The following is a 25,235-nucleotide window of genomic DNA, read 5'->3' as shown; positions in this document are numbered from 1 at the left end:
CGTACCCACATGTGGTGTATTGATGTATACGTCTTACTAACATATACAATATTATAGCAAACTTGGGTTCAGCCAAAGAATCAATTTTATGTTGTTAGCTTTAATATAAGCGCCAAGGACCTATTATCAAACTTACAAGTATGTGATAGGTTATAAAAAAGCGCAAGTGATGCTAATTTAGAATTAATATTTTTCATGAAATTAATTTTTTTGATATATTTCATGAAACTTATAAAGAGTATTTCATTTTAAAGAAAAATAATGAAAACTAATTTTAATTTAAAACTATAGAAGAAAGTAAAGTTAACACTTAACACCTCTACTCAGTTTAAGGTTTAAGTTAAAAATGTTAATGAAATATTTCTTACATGCCTAATGCATTATACAAATTACATACAATTTCATACAAACATACTTTACATACTTAAAAATATTTCAAAACTTATGTTCTACCTATGTCCTATATCAATTTCTTAATTCATGTTTATTTAATATTTTATGTTTACTAATCAGCCGACGGCTAAAATCAATGTGATCATCTAGTGATGATTTTGTGAAACATACCAAAAAAAAAAGAAAAAAAGAAAATTAAAATAATACAGTTTTCAATATTATTTCATGCAAATATTTCATACTCATAAAGTCGTAAACCTAGATGCCATAGATAATATTCTTACCTTTAGGTTGAATAATAAATAAATGCACTTTACTATTAAAGCAAATAACATACAATGTATTCTGCTGAGCTCAATTTGTTACGGTTTACATTAGTAAAATAGTAAAACAAAAACCACACATGGGGGTAATTAATCATTGTATTAAAATCTGATGCTATAAGTTAGGTATTAGTCAATATGATTCAAACAGATAATACATATATTATAAATTGACATATTTGGTTATAAAATAATCAGGAATAACTAAAGATTTTACCCGTTTATTTTTTAAAAGGTACACTATAATACACTATAATATACTCGAATCAGTTATATTTATTAAACAATATAATATAGATTAATATGTTTAATCATTCAAAGTAATAGTAGTAAATCAACTAATGTCAAACAAACTATTACAGTTTAGAATTAGAGCACAATTTATAAGTTAATAGAAATAAAATGACCATTCTTTAATCAACGATGATTAAATAATCTCTTTTAGTGTTATTCAATACTAATTATTTAACGAAATGACTTAAACAAAAAATAAAATGACAAATTAATTGGACACAATTTTCTATAACGACTATAACCCGTACGGCGTACGTGTATCTAATAAAGTTGCACGTCAATAGTTCGATAGTATATAATAAAATTATATTGCTATGTTACAACAACTGTAAAATATATTGTACTTTTATTCAATTATTAAGTAAGTCCGACATTATTGTCAACACAATTTATTGACTTCTCTCTTGAAAAAATTATTAAAAGATGTTTGAAAAGTAATATATATATAATATATTGTTTATTAAATATATAAATACATACATACACATTGATATAGTTTATTAAAATGACCTTCAATTTGCAGTCGTTTGCACTTGTTGACGATCGTTTTTCAATATAATGACTAGGGTCCCAGAAATATATGTTCAAAACGACGAAATTGTGAAACTGAAAAAAAGTGACCATGAAACTGCTTCACTTGTTAAGAAGGCGCTACCTATCGTAAAAACATACGCGACGAGTTGCATTTAAAAACATGTTTGCGCGTTCTAAGAAGTAAGAATATGGTATACTGAGTGCTTTTATTGTAAAAATACTTATGAACAAAATTGTAGAAAAAATTTATACCTGATTCCACATTAAAACTGATTTTTATTTCTTTAAAACTTCGCAAAAGATATCATGATGAATAATGTCAGTTTTATACTTTTTTCGATATAGTTATTTTAAATATCGAAAATTGGAATTCATACGCCTCTTTACAATTTTCTTAATAGGTGTTTTTACAATAAAATCATTCAGTAACCCATACTTTAGAAATGAGCAAACATATTTATAAAGACAATTTTTCTCATTCATTCATACTATCGCGTCCTCTTAATTACTCAATTACTTATTCTACTTATTATATACACATAAACTTTGATAGGGTGGCTACACATGGCGTTTTCCGTCGAATTTATAATTCATTGCTTTATATAGAAGTAACTATTCATAAGTACACGACAGCTGTGATATGCTGGCACGCCACGTTTCATAATCCGAAGCGGAAAACACCAGTGGACTTGTCAAAAGTATATTAGAATAATATTATAACGACAGAATGTCAGAATACATATATATTTATACGTTCTAAATGTTAATAGTGTTTAGGAGCGAATAATTAACTATAATAATAAATAAATCAAAAAGATTATGGAATGCACAGAAAAGTGTAGGTACTTACTTCTGTTTATTGTAAATAAAATTAAAAAATATTCACATGCATAGATATAATAAATTATTGTGATGAATTCGGTATATCCTACTTCGTTCTAAAATAATATTCTTATAATATTAAAATTTAACACTTTAACAGGGAATACCGTACAGTCAAATAGTAGATACTTTATATTATGTCGAATAATAATACTTTAAAACTTACGAAATGTATTTGGATCTTTTCCATAATTATCATTATCATTAATTTATCTATATTTTATGTATTAGTATAATACTTATATACAGAGTACATATATTTAGTATAATAAAATTAGATTTTGTATTTTTTTTCTGTATTAAATCATATATTTATTTGTGCAGATTTGAGAACAAAAGATTTGAAAAAGATTAAGAGTATCAAAGACGGTTCTATGAGGGTAGAGTAAATAAGGGAGGATCTTCTTCACAGAACACACCACTCATAATATAATTCCTTCCAATTTTTTTAAAGACATATTTAATCTAATAATTTAATTCCATAAAATAAAATAATTGATCACTTTACAAATGATTTAAGTATTATAAAATTTTATTCTGGAAACTTTTATCAAATATAGTATTATATATAATATAAAAGAACAATTTTAAATTATAGTATGATATTTTTAAGTTTTATTTATTTATTTTTATTTCCTTGTACACATAAATGCTGTATTATTTATATAAATTATTTCATCTCTAAATCTGACTGACGACTATCCGTCAATGTGTTAATGATGATGTCTTTCACATCTTCGCTTTTGATACAACACTTTAATAAATTGTGATGACTGTTAACGAACGTGACAATATTTTAAGTAGGTAATTACTAATTAGAAATTTTTCTACATATTATTATTCATTAAGTCAGGTTTAATTTTTTTAATTAATATAATATATGTGGTCGGGCGATTTAGTAATGCTGCTGTGATTTATATAATTTGTATAAGTATATTTAAAAAAAATATATATTTTGTGTAAATAAATAATGTAATATTTATGTCACCAGCATCTATTGCATTTATACAGAACGTTAGTCATACACGAATACACATGTAAATAATGTATTATAATTATTATATTAATTGTTTTTATTCAATAAAATAAAAATAAAAATTGTTGCCGCATGAGAAATTAATTTAAGGCAATTTATAAAGTCTAACAAAATTCTCTGTATAGAATGATCGGATTTTAATTTGAACTCATAAACCTTCTTCTATAGCTTGTTATAATAATATAATATACGATTTATTATTGGAACAATTTTTTAATAACTGTTGTATATTTCATTTTCTTTTAAAAACACAAGTTAAATACTCGAAGTTAAAAGAATTTGTGATACAACAATAAAATAGGATTTGAACGTAATTTTAATCGAAATAATAAAAATTGATGCCCACAATAACCTAAAAGAAAAAAGTCGGTTATTAAACTAGTGGTAATAATAAAACACAATACGATATAATATTATACTCGTATAATCGTCATCGTCGTCGTCGTCGTAGTCTTTTGAAACCGTGCGGATAAAACTTTAATATTATCCATAAATATTTTAGTCCCTAATCCGCGATGATTAATCCCTTCCCGTGTTTTGTTAATTTTAGTAGGGCACGGACTTAAATCTTATAGACCACCGTCATAAAAAAAAAAAACAATATCTCGTCGCAGCTGCTCTTATACGTTTTTCCGTGATAATAAAACGCGTAAAAATAAATAATTTATTATTTTATACATTAACACAAACCACGTCCCTCGATTCGTTAAACGTTTTCAAAACATCAAAAAACACATAATACCGTCGAGCGTCCGTTAGCCGTCAGCCGCACAACGCCGCCGTCCCGCTCGCGTGGTCGGAAATTTTCAGTAGCGGCGGACGTAGGTTATGTGTGCGAGTCAAATACGTGTGTACGACGTCTTAGTACTCGCAATACGGACATACGAGTACCAGGGCTTCATGCCCGCGTAGCGGCGCGCGAGGCGTTCGTCGGGGGGCGCGCGATGGACGTGACCCGCTCGCGACAACCGTCGGTGTCGTCCCACTCGTCAGTGTGCGTCGAGCAGAGTACTGGGGCAAAGTAACCTTAGGCAATGCATAAATTCGGACGGCTCCGAATACCAGAGTCGCATAAACCGGTGACGGTCGTCCGCGAGCCGTCCACGCGAGTAAGCGGCCGTTTTCGTAGTCGTTTTTCATAACGATAGGTAAGTACACACGACTCCGCCGGATATTATTTGAAAACTCCTTTGATAACGTAGTTTATAATATTACGATATAGGTATCGAAATAACGTATTATTATTGTTATTATATTTTCATCCTGGTCGGAAATCGGTATCCGGCGAGTTACTACGGACCCGGACGAACACTCGGAACACTTATAATATCAGTTTATCGGTTTGCGATGACATAAGGCGGCGGCCCAGGGACGCACGCAGAAAAAAATATATGAAAATAATAGTTTGTAAAATACAATTTAAAGTAACTGTGCGATCGATGGTAAACTGGATAAAAAATATTTTAAAAAAATCAGATCTAGACTGTACTTGGTTCTATATACTTCCTTAAAAATTACAGAAGTTCAAAAATTACAAAATTTAATATTGAAAATCGTGTTTTTATTAAAATGCTTATATTGTAATATTGTAAATTAGTAATCTGATTACTATTATCAGTAAATTGTGGGACGAAAATGAAAAACATATATACTTTTTGTGTACACATTTTTCATTTCAAATTATTGAGATATAAATGTCACACAAATATTGAAAAATAGATAAAAATCTGTTTAATATATTTTTATAGGCTAAAGTATTTTAAATTGAATATTTTGTACTTAAATATAATTGTTTAAATCTTGAATTTGATGAAAACGAAAATAACAATTTACGATTCATGACTCACATATTTTAGAGAAGTTATTAATATCAGTGGTCCATAATTCAAATCTTTAGATAACTATAATATAATAATTAGTAATTATTATAATGCGAATAAAACACCAATACAGATTAGTGATTACTACTACCATTTTATAATATAAATAAAATAATACATTTTATATGTACACATAATACAAATCTATAAATTAATAAGTTAAAAAGTACAATGTGTACACATTACTTTATTTCTAGCAGTATTATTAATGACTCTTACGCTCGGCTGTTCAACATCAACTACCTGTGAATATGAGTTATAATGGAAATTATAAAATAGTAATTGATAATTTTATAGTATGATTGATAGTACGTAAAAGATTAAAATTTCTGACATGTTATTTTTCGTGTATTATACATTAATTAAACTGTTTAACTACATAGCTGTAGCAGTTACCTTACTACCCATCATAAACTTAAATTCTTCAATATACTATACATAGTAAGTTATATTATAATAAATTAAAAAAAAATTACAAGTAATTTAATCAAACTCATCAGAAGCAATTAGCAATGTTTAGGTACAACGATTCATATTTCATTGATATAAAATATAATTCATTTATAATAATCTTGATGTGAATTTTTTAAATTTTTGTTTGAAATTTGACAATACGATAAATAATTAACGTTCAACGTAATACATTAAAACTATCCAATTTAATAAAATATAATTATAAAAAAAAAAATTCAAAAAAAAGACACACAATACTTTTTTCAACTTATTCAATTGTATTAATATTTATTATTTTATAATATTATATTATTATTCGATATTTAGTAAGGCATCACAACAACAGCAGTAATATTTTTGATAAATTTCTAAAAAACAGCGATGTGACGCACGTAACTTACAAACCACGGGCATTGGTCGAGTGCGAATCGTACTCGAATAATATTTACTATATTACGGTATACGTCATTCGCACTATCACGGCGTCGTTTCTCGGCACTTTTCGTCACGTGCGCAACTTTTTGCGAGTTTACCGTCTTTGCCGTAGTTGTACATTTCCGTGAGCACTTACCAGGGGGCCATGCGCCGCGGGAGCTCCGGTGGTCAGCGCCCGATGTCGTGTGCCGGGACACGTGCCGCGCCGAGTTGCCTGCGGTCGGGCACGCTTTTGTGCGCCGCACGTTCATCAGGGCCGCATGACGAACGGTCGTGCACGGACGCCGTTATCGCCGTAGTATTAATTTTATTGTACCAGGTATTTTGAGTTTCAACTAATATTATAACTATTCTATAACTATTTTATTAATTATTATACACGATAATGTCATATACCTACATAATATATGACTTATACTTGACTTGCAGGAGCAAACGAAACGTTTAAAGTAAGTACTATTATAATTATTATAAAATGTTTGTTGATTTAAGGGCACATAATTTGATCGGAAGATTTGCTCGAGAGTACACATAGGTAATATTTAAATCGGTAATAAGCATCAAGCATAGCACAAACTGATTTCGGTAAATATGTATTTTGTGTCCTTTATACAACAAATATACGAAATCTTATTTTGTACTATGTTTTTGCATATTCAAAACGATAAGACATTATATAAATTCACGATTTCAATAATTGTTTTTGTATTGATTTTTTTTTTCTCATTTTAAAAATATTTATTTATTTTTGATCGATAAAATTATAAATGTATGGAACATTTCTTTATTTTGACTGTAATTTGATAACTGACGTAGGTACGTGATGATCTTCGATAAATTGTTGTTATTATAAATAATGAAAACAATTGTATAAAGCGCACATTTTTTTTTTTGATTTATTTTTGTGCATATTTTTGTTTATTTGAAATTTCTTAATGAATATTTTAAGCATTTTACCTATTTTTAGTTAACACCTGTTTAGTGCATGAAATACAAAATTCTGACAAATAAGTGATTTTGTTGCTATAATATAATCTTAAAAAGTTTTTTTTTATATTTATACCATCTTTACACGATATCGGTGAACATTGATTGGTTGGTATTTTAATAATAGTAATGTAGCATTGCTTTTATATTTTAAATTGTATTTACATTATTATATTAAAATATTTTAAAATCGATTATTGCAATTACAATTAAAAAAAATTCAAATGATAGATATAATTTATAATATTGGTCTTTAGAGTTTTGAAAAATTACCTACTTTGGGTCGCAGAGTCCGACGTATATAGATAACATGCGTACGAAAATAGGTATAATCAATAATAAGAGTATTAAATTTTACTCGTATGACAGTACAATTTAATAATTTATTGGTTTACATGTGAAATATGAATAAAGATATGTATCGTCAAAAGATTACCAAAAATCCAAAAATATAATTCAGCCGTGATTATTTACATAATTAATATTCATAAAATTCTTTCATCTTAAATATAAATTTATAATAATAAGTTGTTATACTCGAAAAAATGGTTTTAGTAAAATAAAATATCCATTAATAATATTTTTTGTATTACTGTCAATAATATTTATTGTCAGCTGAAATATGTCAATTGCCTTTTTCGAAAGTTTAAAAATAACGCATATTATAAAAATGATTTTTTATTTGGTTATTTTAGACAATTTACAATATTGTCTGAGGCGCGAGCTATATTATATTTATTGATTTATTATAGGTACGTCTTGCTCGTACGTCATCGTTTAAAGCGTAATTTGTTATATTGGTCATGTTTCTGGGCAATAATCAATCACCTCAGACAACGAACAAGTTGGAAAGAAATAACATATTTTTTATCGGCGTAAAATTAGTCCAATATCGTTGGGTAAACGAATATTGGAAAAAAACGTGGATCGGTATCGCCGCGATCACTGGCAGCCAGGCTATATAGTCAGCTGATCAGGTTTACAGGCCGAGCGAGAGAGAGTAGTGGTTGCGCGCCGGACGGTGAAAATAATAATAATAATAATAGTAATATTAATGACCGGCGTAGCGATGAGAATCCCGTCCGGTCGGGTTTTCGATTCCGGTGGACATCGATATGTTATTGACATGAATAATTTATGGAAAAATATGTGTTCGATTGGGTCTGCGCTTAGTTATTGCACGGCTTTGATTTTCGAGTACCAGGGCCTCAGTGAGCGAGCGCCGGCGTCGGGCCGCGTCCGTCGGACACCGTTTGCGGGGGAAACGCGACCGGCGATAACCACACACAACAGGATACCATGATGACGGTTACACAGTTCTGTTACCGGACCGCGGACGAGAATGCCAGCTGATCGGTAAACAGCCTCCGCAGCACTACGTATTACCTACGTTATTTTTGTCTCGCTCGTTTTGCTGATCATCTGCTTTATATTTTTTTTTCTCTCTCCGACTCATGCGCAGCATAGCGAATTTGCGTTCAGTAAAACCGACAATGAATTTTAGTGTTGGATTGAACTGTACAATAATTATACGGCTCAAAGTCATGAACGTCGACTAGGTTCTTACGTTAGCGTTTTACAATACATAAACGATCTATCAAACGCAAATTTGGCACGTTAAATAAAAAACTGTTGTCTGTTGAAGTATGAGACCGTTATTAATTGTACAAAATTATTTATATAAATGATAAGAACTAAGAAGTGGACAAGTCGGCAACGGTCTGATGTACATTTGATTTCGAGTAGATAACGACTTAGTTAAATTTTAATTAATTGATAATAATATCATAGTATAGAAAAAAGGATTCTGTGTGAAGATGATCTATTAGTCTATATCACTAAGTGCATTTTATAAAAATATGTTTTTATTTATTTTATGTCAATGTATGTAATTTATTTTCCTATTACTTTGCAGTAGGTTAAGTAATTACCTACATTGTAACCCAAAACTTTGCAATTATTATATTATAAAATAATATGTTTAATAAAAATTATATTATTGTTATTAACTTTTGAGTTAATACCAGCAAACTGTAAAATGTGCTTTAAACTGGTTTACCGTAAACATTTATTTTTAATTTTTCCTGATTATAAGGAATAATATACTGCTAAGTGTTTAAACCTATAAAGTATGAACTAAATGCAATTATATATTAAATATCACTCTAAAGTTGAAAATTTGAAACATTTTTTATTAGTACAGTAGATAATAAACAAAATTTACTCTATTGTAAAATCAATATTCATCACTCTGTTCAGAATATTAAATATTTAACTATTGATTAATTGTATTACTTATTTTATTACATTTACAAATAAATTTAAAGCATATGAAACAATAAGATGACATTATAAAATATTAGAGACGACATTAGTGTAAAGCTATGAAAATTGAATAGATATATAATTACTTTTTTTTCATTTGTATTCTGAAATGTGTGCAACTAACATAAAAAATGTTTTTTTTTTTTTTGTAAAAAATCATATTATTTAGGGGTAACTTAAAACTTTCGAAACTTTTAATGTAATAAACGTTTAGATAAATAAAATATTATTAAGCTGAAATAAAAATAATAATAGTTAGGTACATTATGTGAATGAACTATTAGCGTCTTGTGTTATTCAAAGATTCAATTTTGAATACCTAATAAGTTTTACCCAATTATCAACCAGCCTAATATGTGACGTATTTCTAATATCAATTGAATTAAAGTTTACTGTCGTATTATTTAAAAAACACTATTCTGTTCCTCCTTGACAATTTCGGTTGGGCTGTAAACAGTGAACATCTTTTTTGCAAAATACTATACTATCCAATATTATACATTAAGAAATTAAACCACTAGAGTGCACTGTATAACACGTTTCTTATAATTTATTATTATTATTAACAGAAAGAAATACATTTGAATAATAATAAATTTTAAATAAAAAGAAATACTAATGATATAAATAAAAATAACAAACAAGATAGTGAAAGATAAAAATTGTAAAAAGATATTACTACATATTAGGTAAGTCATTTTAGCTACGTATTGTTTCACATTGAATCTTTAAACTAGTTAGAAAAAATTAATTTCTCCAAATCTTCAAATACTAGTAACTATAAAACTAAGAATCTTGAAAAAGTAATGATTGCAATATTTTGATAATAAATGAACTCTTAGTTTTGTAGTTAGACTACTTTTTAGTATAACTACCATTATAGCTAAATAATCTGAGATAAATAATGAATAAATTGCTTTAAGATAATTTATAATATGTATATATTTCTACATACATAACGTTGTACTTTAAGAAAAGGTTAAAGCGCTACAATTTTAAAATTTGAAATTTTTGGTAACAAATTATACTTTGGGAAGGTCAAAAGTAAAATTTTCCATCTGGACTTTTCAAAATAAAGAGTAAATAGTAAAGGGCCCATAAATTTTCAAAAACACTAATGCAAAAACCACGAAAAACCGTTTTTTTGAAAAAATCAAAATACGTATAATACTTGGCGAAAGAATAAGTTTTCACATTCAAAATTTCACATATATGATCTATTACGACGACCATTGAATGTATAAGCATAAAAACGTAAAAAAATTAAAATTTTTATTTCTTATTAAGCACACAGCCACTTGTTGTCAGTTTTTTTCTAAAAAGACTACTTATACGTATTTTTCACAGGGTAAAATAAGTTCCATTAATATAAAAACACATTGAACAGCTTAAATGAGCGTCGCAGTATCATTTAGAATAATAATTTTATGAAATATCTCCAAATTTAAAGTGAAAAATAGCGAAAAACTGTTTTTTTGAAAAAATCAAAATACGTATAATACTTGGCGAAGGAATAAGTTTTCACATTCAAAATTTCACAAATATGATCTATTACGACGACCATTGAATGTATAAGCATAAAAACGTAAAAAAATTAAAATTTTTATTTCTTATTAAGCACACAGCCACTTGTTGTCAGTTTTTTTCTAAAAAAACTACTTATATGTATTTTTCACAGTGTAAAATAAGTTCCATTAATATAAAAACACATTGAACAGCTTAAATGAGCGTCGCAGTATCATTTAGAATAATAATTTTATGAGATATCTCCAAATTTAAAGTGAAAAATAGCGAAAAACCGTTTTTTTGAAAAAAACAAAATACGTATAATACTTGGCGAAGGAATAAGTTTTCTTATTCAAAATTTCACATATTATATGATCTATTACGAGTTACGATGACCATATTTTTTTTATTGAAATTATGAATGGGTTACTATAAATATACAACTTTAAATAAATAATACAATACTTCTATAAATCAGATTATTTTAGCTTCAACATTTTTGATTTTACATATGTTAATATATTATATAATCTACAAACAAATTTTTTATAGATTGTAATGTTTGCCTTGATATAATTGTATTTTTTTTATTTTATTGTTGTATTACATATTTTATATCATCTCTTTTATATTATTACTCATGTTGTTTAACAAAAATGTACAATATAATAATATGATGTAGTTTTTAGTTAGGAATAAGTTTTAAGATATACATTTAGACAACAAACATTAGTAGATGATTGATTAAATGGACAATAAGACAAATAACATTTAAATTTTGTTTTAAAATTAAATCATTGAAAACAATTGAATAAATTATACAAAAATATGATTCATCGTTTATAAGATTAAATTCATAGTTAATATCATAGCTTGCGAAAAGTTAAAAACTACGATTTACTTTTAATACAACTCTAGTATACGTGACGGCCAGCGAGTAGAACAGATATTTAACAGTTTATCAAAAACTATATAAATACATATTATATTTTATACGATTAAAATATTAATTATTATATAATGTTAGTTTAATGAATAACACGGATACTATGTATAGGTAATGTATAGTAAAAAAAAAAACAAAATGATTTTCTTCCACACGAAAAATGAGCTTTTTTTATAACATCATAATACATATTATATAGTAGGTACTATATTATCTTTCTCGATTTTATCAGAGTTATCTGAATAAATGTATGTAAAATGTAAACAAACACATAAAAATCCCGTCTAAAATATTATCGTCAAATCACTCACAAGTCGTAATATTTTATTGTTATTATACAGTGTTCGCGCGTACACAGTAATAGCGCTGCAGTATAATAATATACAATATCGACGACACGCCTTCGATAAAATCCGCCGCCCGCCACTGCCACGAGCGCGAGTGGCGTCCGCGAGTCGTGACGTTGCCGACCGCCAAACGAAAGTGAAACCGAAAGGGGACGGCATCGACGACCGGCGCACCAGCTCGCATGAGGTCCTGGTACGGCGGGACGCGGAACGGGCCGCTTTCATTGTTCTCGGACGTCCACCCACGCGTCAGCCGCCGGCACCAGTTCGTCGCTTCGTCGACGGCCGACTGTCGGCCGGATGGTCTCCTGGTCCGACGGCCGACCGGCGTCAGCACAAATCGCGTGGCGCACGCGCCACGGACGGACGACGGTGCCGCCGCCGCGTCCGGCCGCATGCCGTCCTGGTACGTCGGAAACGCGAACGCGCTTTGTTCGCGGCCGGAAAAAACCGCACGGCCAGCGCCGACGGTTAACCGTCTCGGCGAACGGCATGAGGCCCTGTTCAATGGAAATCGTAAACGCGACCGCGGTCACCGGCTCCGGTCGCGTGTACGACTACGACTACGTCCGTGTTCCGCGGTCGGCGGCGATCCGACGACGGACTCGTTACCGTCGTGTCTTAGATAAAATATTTAATATTATTGGATTAAAAATGTAGTCAAAAACAGTGTTTTTTTTTTTTTTATTATTATTATTCTCGTATTCTTTTTCGTCTCCCTGTGTGGCTGTGTCACGCTTTGACTATCGACTTCAATCGCTTTTTCTGAGGGCGCATCAAAGTGAATCTAATAATTGGTATTTAAAGTATTTTTGTTAGTAAACGATTCCCCCGTTTGCCAGTATACTTTTCTAAGTAATAGGGAAACGAGGTTCCGAATAAAATCGATTTTGAAATTATTATGTGATACTACATTTGAATATAATATTTTCTATACGCGGAATAATCAAATTTTCATGATTTTCATAACTATTTTTTAATTTTTTAAATGTTTGTTATTATATTAATATACATTATATACCTACGCTCATAAATTACAAATAATGAAAATACAAAATATGTATAACAACATAATATAATTATCATGATGGTATTAAATAGTATTTAACTATATAGGTTTACAATTCGATCGGTGATTTTTCTCTTAATATAAAACCTAATGAAATTTTCCAAACATTAAGATTAATTTTAAGCTTATTATAATGATTTAAATTGGAGCATTATATTATACAAAATATCCTACATTATTTGTTCTTATAGAAATTTTATTTAAAACATTAATAATTTATTAATTAATATAATTAATATAATTATACACGATTTTTGTTTACAATAACATGGGTTTGAATTTCAAATTTTAATAAAATTAAAAAACAATTTCAGTTATTTTTTTTTTGTAGATACCAAAAATATTGTTCATGGAGATTGAAACTTTCGCCATTAATCATTATGTTCATTATTATTTATTAAATGAGTACATACATTTTAAGTATATAATATTATTATACTTTACCATAGATACCTAATAACATTTTCAAAATGTTTAAATTAATTTTAAGCTATTTCTAACTGTTAAAGTCTATTTATAATTTATATCATAAACTTATTTACATCGTTCATCGTTTTTCGATTAGTCAGTATTATGATAATGAACTTAGAGTTAAACAGTAAACATGATTTTTGTAATTACCTACACCTACTCCATATTTAAATTTGATAATTATTATTTATTTTTAGGTAATTCGGTCAATTTGGACTTAATTATAGTCATTAATACAAATTCAAGGTTACAATATCAAGGTTTTCTTTAATATTATGTTTTTGTTGTTACGAGACGCTTTAATTTTTAATTGTTTTGTATTTTTTTTTTAGTAAATTTAAAAATGATTAAGCATTTTGTATATTAGTGCGATATTCCTACTTTTCGAATTTTTATTAGGTGTGTTAGTTTTGGGAACAGTAACTAAATGAACCGACCACAACCACACTCCATATAGTTAATTATGATTTTTTAAAGTTTCATATAATCCTTTCCAACGTCGATTCCTAACCGTGAACAACGAACATTTGATAACGAACCTATATTGGTAGCGTCGGAGCAAATGACGTTGCCAAGATAGTTTTCCAAACTTATATGGAATTTACAATAACGATCAATACGTATTGGCTTGCTAAGATCGATTTCATGATTGCAATGATAAATAAATTATAACATAAATTATTACACGGTAACTATTTATATTGAGTGAATTTTATTTTAACCTCTATATTATTATTATTGTTGTATTATATATTTTTATTTTTGAAAATAATTTTTTGTATACCAATTAAAATTTTTAGTAGCAAGTTCTGGAAAAAGTTTCATAACATAATTTATTCATATTCTATAGATAATAATCAAAATAATTTTTGACAAAAATCTAAACTGAAAAATTCCATTAGAACAATTATTACTATACCTACTCTTTGGACGGGGAAAAATCAAATTATTATTTTATACTCAGTGTCAAACTTGTTGAGGTATTGTCTAAATTGTTGTATTTATATAATATATTTATGTAATTATGTGTACATAAAAATGTCAGTGTTGATTACATATAATATTTATACCTACGATTAAACAAAGCGTAATATTGTCTGTTGAGTAATGAGTGTTGACAACTTTAAGTATCTTTATGCAGTTTAATGTATTTATCTATTTCATATTTGCTTCATGTTGATCTAAAGTAGAACTCAGTAGGTTATTTGATTTATTTAACAATTCATTGATTTATTAGAAATGACATATCTAATATCAATTATTAAAATATTCAATTAAGGTAAAACATTAAAATTGATTACAACCAAAATACTTTAATTATATAAAAATATGTGTAGAAAAAATATTTTATTATTCCTTGAAAGTGTGAGACATAATATCGAAAGCATCATGACAATAATCGTATGTTAATGAATATATTAATTGATAAATCATTAAAAATGATTTTGCGGCTATAGTATAGTTTTATTTTTATTTACTATTAGGGACTAGGCAACTAGGGTAGAAACTCGTTCAATAGCGATTAATAAGTGTGTAAAAAAGGAAAGTCATAGTAATGAAAGTTATAATATTATTGGTATTTATCATTTACGTGAAAAATATCTTTCTATTTAATTAAAAATGGTCTCAAAACATTCGAGCTATATGATAAAGCGTATTCCACAGCTAAACTACTTAAAACAAATAGTGGGTAATTATAATATTAAAAATATTAAAATTTTTAAAATATACTCGTAAGTCGTAATTTGTTAATAATTAATTAAATTCCATAATATTTATACTGTATTACAATTAAATTATAATTATGTCCCTTTTTGTTAGTTTTATAATCATTTATTCATATTCAACATATGTTATTGTTATTAGTTACTACCAACTTTTTCTAAGAGATTATTGAAATGGAAAATTATTGGATATAGTTTGTATTATCTTCAGTTGATATTAACTCGGAAAGTTTTTTATTTATTTATTTTTATAGTGTAGTACAATATAACTAAACTAACCCTTTTGCGTATTTGCATGCATTTTACTTACCAGTTGTAGAAAACGACTAAAATTATTTTCATGTATTACAAAATGTATGTTTATACTGTATATAATAATATAAGTTATGTGATAATGTCAATACATAGTACTTACCATTCATAGAAAAAAAAAATACAAGTGATAAATTACTATAATATAATAATTATATTTCCGTGTTCTTAACGTGTAGTTTAGAATACAGTTTTTTTCATTATCATTTATACTCGTATAGTATGCCAACCACTGCAAATGGTTTGAATTGTACGATTACTATATTATTATAAAACACAATCGTTCGAAATTTTTTTAAGCAATCACAACTCTCCCAATTACTATTGTGGTTATTCTTATATTATAATATCTATTGTTATTATATTTATTATATATGACCTTTTTTTATTATTTGTATCTTATATATGCATTGTATAATGTGACACGTTATATGATATTGGCATATTGCTACAAGAGTTCTTAAAAATATATTTAAATTTACATTATTATGCCCCTATTATTGAAAATTAGTCCCAAGAATATCGGAGATGATGCATTCAGTACAAAAACTTGCCTCGCACGAATAACTCTTACGGTCTTAAACCTCATGGAATGTTTAGATTACGATATTTTTTCCATATTATGTGTGAGACTCGGGTTAATATTTAAAAAGTTAATAAATATCTATAGATATCAATTATTTAGTACTTATTTTGAAATGTACTTGTTTAGTGTAATTTTAAGTAAATTAAAGTTTGACGTGACTTGAATTAATTTTTTTTTCAATTAATAAAAAAATTACCAACATCCAATAATTCTATAAAGCATGGTCGTTTTTTTTTGTAATCATTTTTGTTAGGTGAAATAGTTTTATTTTTATTATTATTATTTTTTTTTTTTTTTGTGGTATGATATTGTAAGCCTGCCTCCCCATGTTGTAACTAAAGACATTTCTTGAATTTTCGCACCTTAATTAATTGTTTACTCCGACAGTTTTGACATATTTTATTTGTGTAAATCACAAGTATTAAATAAATAATGTAAAAATAGTTAATATTTGGTAAATTTTTGAATATTGAAAAATATAAATCCAGATTTGTGTAAAATTGGAAAGTCGTTTTCAAGACGGCACATAGAAGAATTCAATCTGATTACAAAATTCTTATCGCATCGTTAGATCGAAGTTGGTTTGAAGTGTGAACGAGAATACATGTCTGTTTGTCCCGAATAAAAAGTTTACAATCAGCGAAAGAATCGGAAAATGCGTATATTGTATTTATAGGTTACAGCTCAATTTGTACAATGTGTTGCCTATATATATTATATACAGGCACATTTACAATGCAAAGAAAAATATACATTTATTTTTCGTATACATTTAAACGCCTAACATAATTTTTATTTTTGCATTATTTTATTATTAAATCCAACTTACTGTGAAAACAATTATATTTATATGGTAATAAGGTTGTGTTCCAAAATATTTTTAATCTTCAAACTTTATAATTTAATTATCTCAACATTAATCAAATATTCAACGATAATTAATTTTTATTATTACTGTACTGGAAGAAAAAAAGTAATATTTGTTGATTAAGACCATATTAATGAGATTATATTGTATATTCTATTATTGATAAAAAGTTATGTACATATAAATTAAATAATAATGATGATTTTTTGTTTTGAACATTTTAAATTTATACTAAATAAATTGGTAGGTAAATAAATAAAAATATTATTATGTCAAAATATTTAATACATTTTTTAAAAATATAGTAAATTCATTAACAATAAACAATAATTATTAATATAGAACTAAGTTATCATGTTTTTGATAAAGAGACAGTTATATATGTTATATAGAATATAGATACTTTAATGCTTTTATATAAGGTTTTAAAGACTAAAGTCGCGTATTTTCTGATATTTTTATAATGGATTAAAAATTAAAAATTATAATGTTAAAATAATTATACTTATAATTAAAAATTATAATACTATGATATTATTTTGACTTTTACTAAAAAAAAAAATTTTCCCACCGCGCGCTACCCGATAGCTAATATTTATACTTATTTTTGTATTGATTCAATATATTTTATATTTTAAATCGTTTGTTTTAAATTGATTTACTTCCGTGGTTGCTTGTTAGGTTTAGGCCAGTTATTACTATCTATGTATACAATAATTACTTATATTACCTTGATTTCACGTATTTATTTTTATACAATTATTAAATTATTATTTTATTATTATTAAAGTACCCACTGTAACATAGGCTATTGAGGAACACGTTATCATACATAGTAGGCATGACTATTGAGAAGTATAAATATTGACAAGATTACAATTATTAGGAAAGATAAGTATGCAGAAAATTAGTTCACATTTTTATAATTTACAGTTCGCTTTTTTTTTTTAAGAAACCATTGAGTTATTTAACTTTGTGTACTAAGGACAAACTGCAATGATTAATATTGATCTATGGACATTCATATAGGTATTGTAAAAATTGTCCAAGTATAATAAATAAATCAGATAGTAATTACATAATTTTTAACTATTTTTAAGGATTATTATCCTAAAAATAATTATTTTTTAATAAACAAAAAACTTTGTTTTAATTTTTAATTAATATATCGTTTTAAACAAATGTATCCACTAAATAATTAACTATAAAAAATAGTAAGGATCTCATTTGAAAAAATACAATTTTGTATAAACATATTATATTATCACTTTTTAAGTGGTACAAATAAGTTTAAAAATTTAAAAACATAGTCTTTGAGTTCATCCAAGTATCAGAATTTGAATAAATTTATCATAAATCAAAAAATGGGAGCGTGCTTGGTGAATCACTTTGTACAAAATAACATATTTTTAAAGCAAATTAGAATTCTTGAAAATGAATATTTTTTTCAAATATAATAAATTATTTCATCACAGATAATGATGGTGTATATTTTTATAACAAAAAAATGAAGTATTCAAATTTTCTGTAGATTGTTTTATAAAATCACAACTAAGAACCAAAAAAAGAGATTACTTTATTATTAAATATTATATACACTTTATACACTGGTTAGTTTTTATTTTATTGAGCAGTGTATTAAACAAATGACATAAAACATTATATAAGATATGAACTATAAAGGTCGCATAAAATTTAGGACTAGTATGTAAACTATGACTTTCACTTGATTTAAAATTATAGTTGATTAGATATTATTATTGATAATTATTTATAATAATTAATTATTTTTATTTTAATTATAAATGTATGTAAAAACAATATTGTATTCTGAGTATAGTTTAAATACGTTGTACTAATCTGTATTAATTTAAGAGTACGACATGTTTAGAAATTGAAGTCAATTAAATTAATTGAATATGTTCTATCCTATTATTTTGGAAATTGTTGTAAATATAACATCTATAACGGTATTAGGCATATAAGTATATGTATTTTGTTTTACTCAACGTGAACAATATGTATAGTGCCACTTGAACAGAAATCCTTGTGGGGATAAGGCTTACAAGGAATTATTCGATTTAATTTTAAAGAAACGCTGGCAATTTCTTTTTAATGCATTTCTGTTCATTATTTAAAGGTTGATGGTTTTTTTTCTAATAAATTGTGATCTACTAATGATTTGGTATTGTCCTTTAAAGATATAGTACTTTGTTCAACAATATGAGTGTTTTTTGTGTTCTATACCGAGGACATTGATTTCGATTAGCTACAAATATCTTCTATAATATTCTTTCTCAAATACACAATATAGTAATAAAGTTCTTTAACGATTATGAAGTGTTTATGTTTTTATAAGACGTATAGCGATCAGGACTAAAACTAATTCATGGCATAGGTCTGAGATTATGACTACAGTATAAAAAATAAAATAAAATACGAATAATACCTATATTCAGACACACTGATTTTCATTAAACGTTTAGATCGTACATTCATAATCAACTCGTTATTTCAACATGTACATTGATAATTTTTTTATGTCTTTTGAATAGATGTACGTGCGAACTAAAAATATATTTTATTTTTTCCCAAGGTTAAGTTAAAAATCCTGTTTAGAATTTGACAATTTTTGATTTTCTGTTTCTATCTTATACAAATCATCAAGGCTGTATCTAAGGGGTTTGTGGGTTCACCCCCCCCCCTGAAATGTTTTCGTGTTATATTATGTGGTTGGGTATGGTATACTAAATTACCTATACAATATTTTAATAATAAAATTAGAAAACAATTTTTTAACTTAAAACCCCTATATGCCCTATAATATGACATGCCCTCATAACCCCTTAATGAGTAATAATATAATACACAAATAGCCAATATAGGTACCTTTATACTGTTGTATTAGTATAATAAATATTAAGGAATGTAAGGTTTTTTTTCCCTAGAATCAGTGAACAAAAATTAAAATCAAACAACCATAAATACATCTGATATAATAATATATATTATATACTATATAGTATTAAAATTAGAAAAAATACAATCATTAGAGTTTGCCATAACTATAATGATGCGGCGATTTCATAACGTATTTACGAAGAGTTTTTCATTCAAAGTTCAGAATAAATCGACAATTTTTTTTACCACTGGAGAACTGATGATAATAATATTTTGACTATCTACTGCGTGATTTACTTGCGCACGTGACTTATACTTACGTTATATCAAAAAGTTTTGTAGATGGCTTTCGAAGAAAGAAAAATTTACCGAAATTATGGCTTTCACGTACCTAAAATATAAATTATCGATCGATTTCGGTTACATTTCTATTCACTTTAAATTGTAATATATATGTATGTTATGAGTGTTATGACTAGATAGTGAAGTTTTTCAGTTCATAAAATGGTATAAGGCTTTTATTTGATTTTTAATATTTGTACGATTTAGATTTTTTCACTCAATAATATAAATTTATCATATTCCAAATTTTAATAATTAAAAAAAAACAATCTTTAATTGGAAGTTGTATATACTAACCTAAAATTAAATTGTTGACAAACTCATTAATTACGTATAATATTTTATACTTTAATATATGCCTAACTTATAAGGTACTCTAATGTATAATGTATAACAATTTTATTATAATTGGTTATTATAGGTTTTAATTTTTTTTAAATGAGCAATGCCGTACATCTAAATATTCTTAAAATAAAAAAAAACAGTACAAAAGAACTTGTTAATTCTGTTGACGAGAATTATTTATACTTTTATGTAGTACTTATAGGATGTATAGAATATCATGCAATTATTAAGCGATTATTATTATACTGAATCGTATATGAATATTTTAATAGATAGACATTTTTTGAAAAAATATTCTATTTGTATTACTCTAAAAATAAAAAAAATAAATGTTTGACAATTTTTAACCAGATGTATATACATATACAAAATATAAATAATGTACTAGGTAGTTGAAAATATTCTGTTGGGAAATAATTATTTAAATTCATGTGTGCATATTTAATTGTATGTAATCATGATCACCTGCAAAATGAAGTACCTAACGGTTCACACTTTTTAATTTGAGAACTATAATTATTTAAGTATTAGAATTAGCATTAATATTCCATCGATATTAATACAGGTTGGTACTTACTTTAACATGATTTAAAGCGTTGAATTTTTTAATTATATTTATTTTCATACGTATATGCAATAATCATATAACTATATACACTTATATTCTATAATCATATATGTGTTTAAGGAATCTAGATACCTAATATAATTAGAAATATTTTGTAATTACGTTGGTAAAATGTAAGACTATATTAAAAGTTAAAAATTAAACGTCACATAAATTTTGTTTCTTATTAAATAAAGAAATCGATATTAAAATGAGTTAGGAATGTTTGGATTAGTAAGAAAAAATATTTATTGAATACTCATAATTTGTTTGGAAAAATAATTAATACAAAGAAATCATTTTTATTTTAAAAGAATGTAAAATTTATACTTATAATAATTTCCACTCAATTGGTGATTAAATGTCACTGGTAATCTATCGAATCTAATCGATCATGTAGAACTCATAAACGTTCTTTATAGAACATAGAAGTTACGCGTGATTTGAACTCGTAAACAATGTCTGTAGTCATAAAGATAAATATTTTTTTCTTTTTCAAATGACAGTTTTTATTGATATCGTGGTTTATTTTTATCACTTCCACCACAAACTCTTCATAGTATAACTCTACCTAATGATATCAGTTTTCAGTTTTCTTTTCAATAATATACAATGTCCAAACATCCGGTCAACGTTAGATATATTATTATGGGCATCTGAATGGAAACTGGTGGAATTATCGAGACATGAAAACCGTAAAAAATCTATTGTAGTAGGTATGCGTTTTCTATAAATAATACACGCGACATAATTAATAATATTAAAACTACCAGTTTGTTGATAAATAATATGCTTGATTGAGATATCTATTTAGTATTATAATAAATATTATTCATAATTTACGATATACTGTTGTATACAAACTATAATAGGTAATAAATTAAACCAAAATGAAAAAGTTGACTGGCTTAGGTTAATTAAAAAATATAAAAATATATATTTTTTTATAAATTATATGTGTCAAAATTGACAATATATATTATTATTATTTTTTGAATTTTAAGAGACCAATGAAGTTTTGTGGAGTTTAAATTTAAAAGAAAAATGTTTATTTAAAATGACCCAAATAGCATTTTGAAAGCAAAAATCTATATCACTCACAGTATTTTTTTGTGGGCGGTTGTTGTAAGTACAACATTTCAGTTTCTCGACTTACTTCATCCATCATAATACTATTACGCATACTTGCAAATGGGAATATGTGACATTTTATTAGAATAAACTTTATGCGGAGTTATTACAATTGTACTTGTACAGAAGTCGATTTGTATTTTAACTTCAATATCAGTCGTCACCAGTTGGCGTATATAATATTATATCCGATCTATTCATATTCTTCCGGTTTGGTACTAAATTGCTTGAATGCATAAACACGTCCCGTTAGTATTATTTCCTCATGCTCCTCACGGAAATCTCGTAATGCTGTTAATATATTATAAATCTATGTTTAAATTACCTACGCCAAAACTCCTGCCATTTCTCTGATACTATAAGATAATGTTAAATCGGTAAACGCGGTTTCTGGTTCAGTTATCTCATTGGTATATTGTTCAATATAAAATAGATCACAACAGCTGACAAACATTGGTGAATGCATTAATCGTAGGAACTTAATACACATGATATTATATACAATTATGAGTATGTTTACAAACCGAGCTTACTTTTTATTCTATGGATTTCATGAAGAAATGTTTCAAAAGATAGATGAATAAATTTTCCAATTTTGATTCCTTTAATTGTTGGTTCTAATGTGCCTGTAATAATATAAGGTACGAAAAAAATGTATAATAATTAAAATATAAAATGTAGTCGAGTCTCGATAACACTTACCTCAATAACTCAATTTTTTTTATCCTTAAGGAATTCCGAATTCCTATACGCTCAATGTAATATTTGCAACTCGAAAAATACATAAGTCAAATTAATTTTTAAGTTCCCCGAAATTCGAGTTATTGAGACTCGACTGTGTGTAATTTTATTTAAATAAAAACAAAATATATGAATATATACTAATACTCGGTGTTGGGAACTAACCAGCTCTGCATATTAGTTTACGATTTATTATTAATTTTAATGGGATGATAAATCATTTCTGACAAAAAACGGTTCTAATTTAGAACTCAGTTTAAACACCATCTACTTTTAAGGTTTATATTTTGCAGTTTTTTACTAAAATTGCCAATGAGTGATTTATACAACATAAATTATTAATTAATATGATGGGTACCAACTTTGTAACAAAATATAATTTTGTGTATTATTCATATTAGCTAAAACCAATTTGTATCAAAATAGTAGGTTCATAAAAATTATATATTTAAAAAAAGTACAATAATTGCTGTCTTAAGCTACGGTTATCTATTATAAAAATATATTTATGAGTATTATCTAGGTGTTTCAAATAATATCTTTAATTGCAGTCAAATTAATCTTTTTATATTTATTTTTTAATGTTTTATCCTGAGTTTCTTGTTACACATGTGCCGTTCTGATGAATCTTCTTTTATCAAAATAAATATAAAAATATGCTTGATAGAATATATAAACCAGATTATTTTTGTAGGAAACTTAATTTACATCGACATTCAACAGTTAGTTAATATATACAATATATTATTCGATTATTTCTTTTAAGAAATATCACTACATAGATTTATTAATTTTGATAAAATAACAATTAAAAGAATTAACAATATTTTTTATTTACTCACATTAAAATATTGTTAAAATTAAATATATATATTTTATTGTACAAACATTTATTTAAAACATAATGTAGTAAAAGATTATTTTTTAAACAACAACTACAGAATCATCAAACATAGAAATATTTTTCAATGTTATTAGTATTACTATAGAAATAAAATAAACAATCATTTAGACGAAGTTCGAACATCACATAAACTGAAATAAGCAGCTAATATATATAATTTTTAACACGATTATATTTTATCTTGTATCAACTTCATTTATAAATAATTAACAAAACCAATAATATAACTCGATAATAAACATTTAATTTAAAGTCTGATAATAATGTAATATTCGTTTCCACTTTGTTGTTTTTAAACCAAACTAAGCGAAGATTACAATTTTTTAATTAAATTAATATGACCAATAATTGCTCATGTGTATTTCACATAATATTTTATTGAATATTTCTTATATCGAGTATTCGAGTTATATATAGGCTATTATATTAATAATAGTACCTACGTCCAGTTTGTTAAACACGATTTTCGAGTTCTTTTTTTTAGCGAGAGAGCATTGAATTTATAGAATTATAAATAGTAGCTATTGAATGTTATTTTGTAGGTATTTTATGACAGTTAAAAATTGATTGATTTTTTACTGCTAACTTGTCAAAATACACTTTCTCATCATACCAACAAAGTAGCTTTAATTTTATTTTATATTAGAGGAATATTTTTGAATAATCGCCATAAGTTCAAATTTAAAAGTAGCTAGTAGATAATTGCTTAAATAGAAAGTTACCTTATTTGAATTAAAAACCTTGCTTTTTAAAATAAAATAATATTTGGATTACTTATTTTGTTACCGAGAGTGAGTTTTTATTACACTTAACTTAACATTTAATTGTCTTTGAAGTTGAGCTCTGTAATATGCATGAAGTGACATTTATTTAACGAGTAATGATTTATAATT

General features: G+C 26.3%; 1 long non-coding RNA gene across 1 annotated transcript; it reads right to left on the bottom strand.

Annotated features, from left to right (window-relative positions):
* Nucleotides 1–21,929: 21,929 nt before the first annotated feature.
* On the bottom strand, nucleotides 21,930–23,329 carry LOC126549234 (uncharacterized). Its single transcript, XR_007603381.1, has 4 exons — nucleotides 23,231–23,329; nucleotides 23,023–23,140; nucleotides 22,668–22,923; nucleotides 21,930–22,293 (listed from the first exon to the last, which is right to left on the bottom strand). It is a non-coding gene; the product is annotated as an uncharacterized LOC126549234 (long non-coding RNA).
* Between the last annotated feature and the right edge of the window lie 1,906 nt (nucleotides 23,330–25,235).

The sequence above is a fragment of the Aphis gossypii genome, chromosome 1 (genome assembly GCF_020184175.1).
Source record: "Aphis gossypii isolate Hap1 chromosome 1, ASM2018417v2, whole genome shotgun sequence".
NCBI lineage: Eukaryota > Metazoa > Arthropoda > Insecta > Hemiptera > Aphididae > Aphis > Aphis gossypii.
The sequence above is the reverse complement of the archived record's forward strand: the minus strand, read 5'-3'. Positions and strand labels throughout refer to the sequence as shown.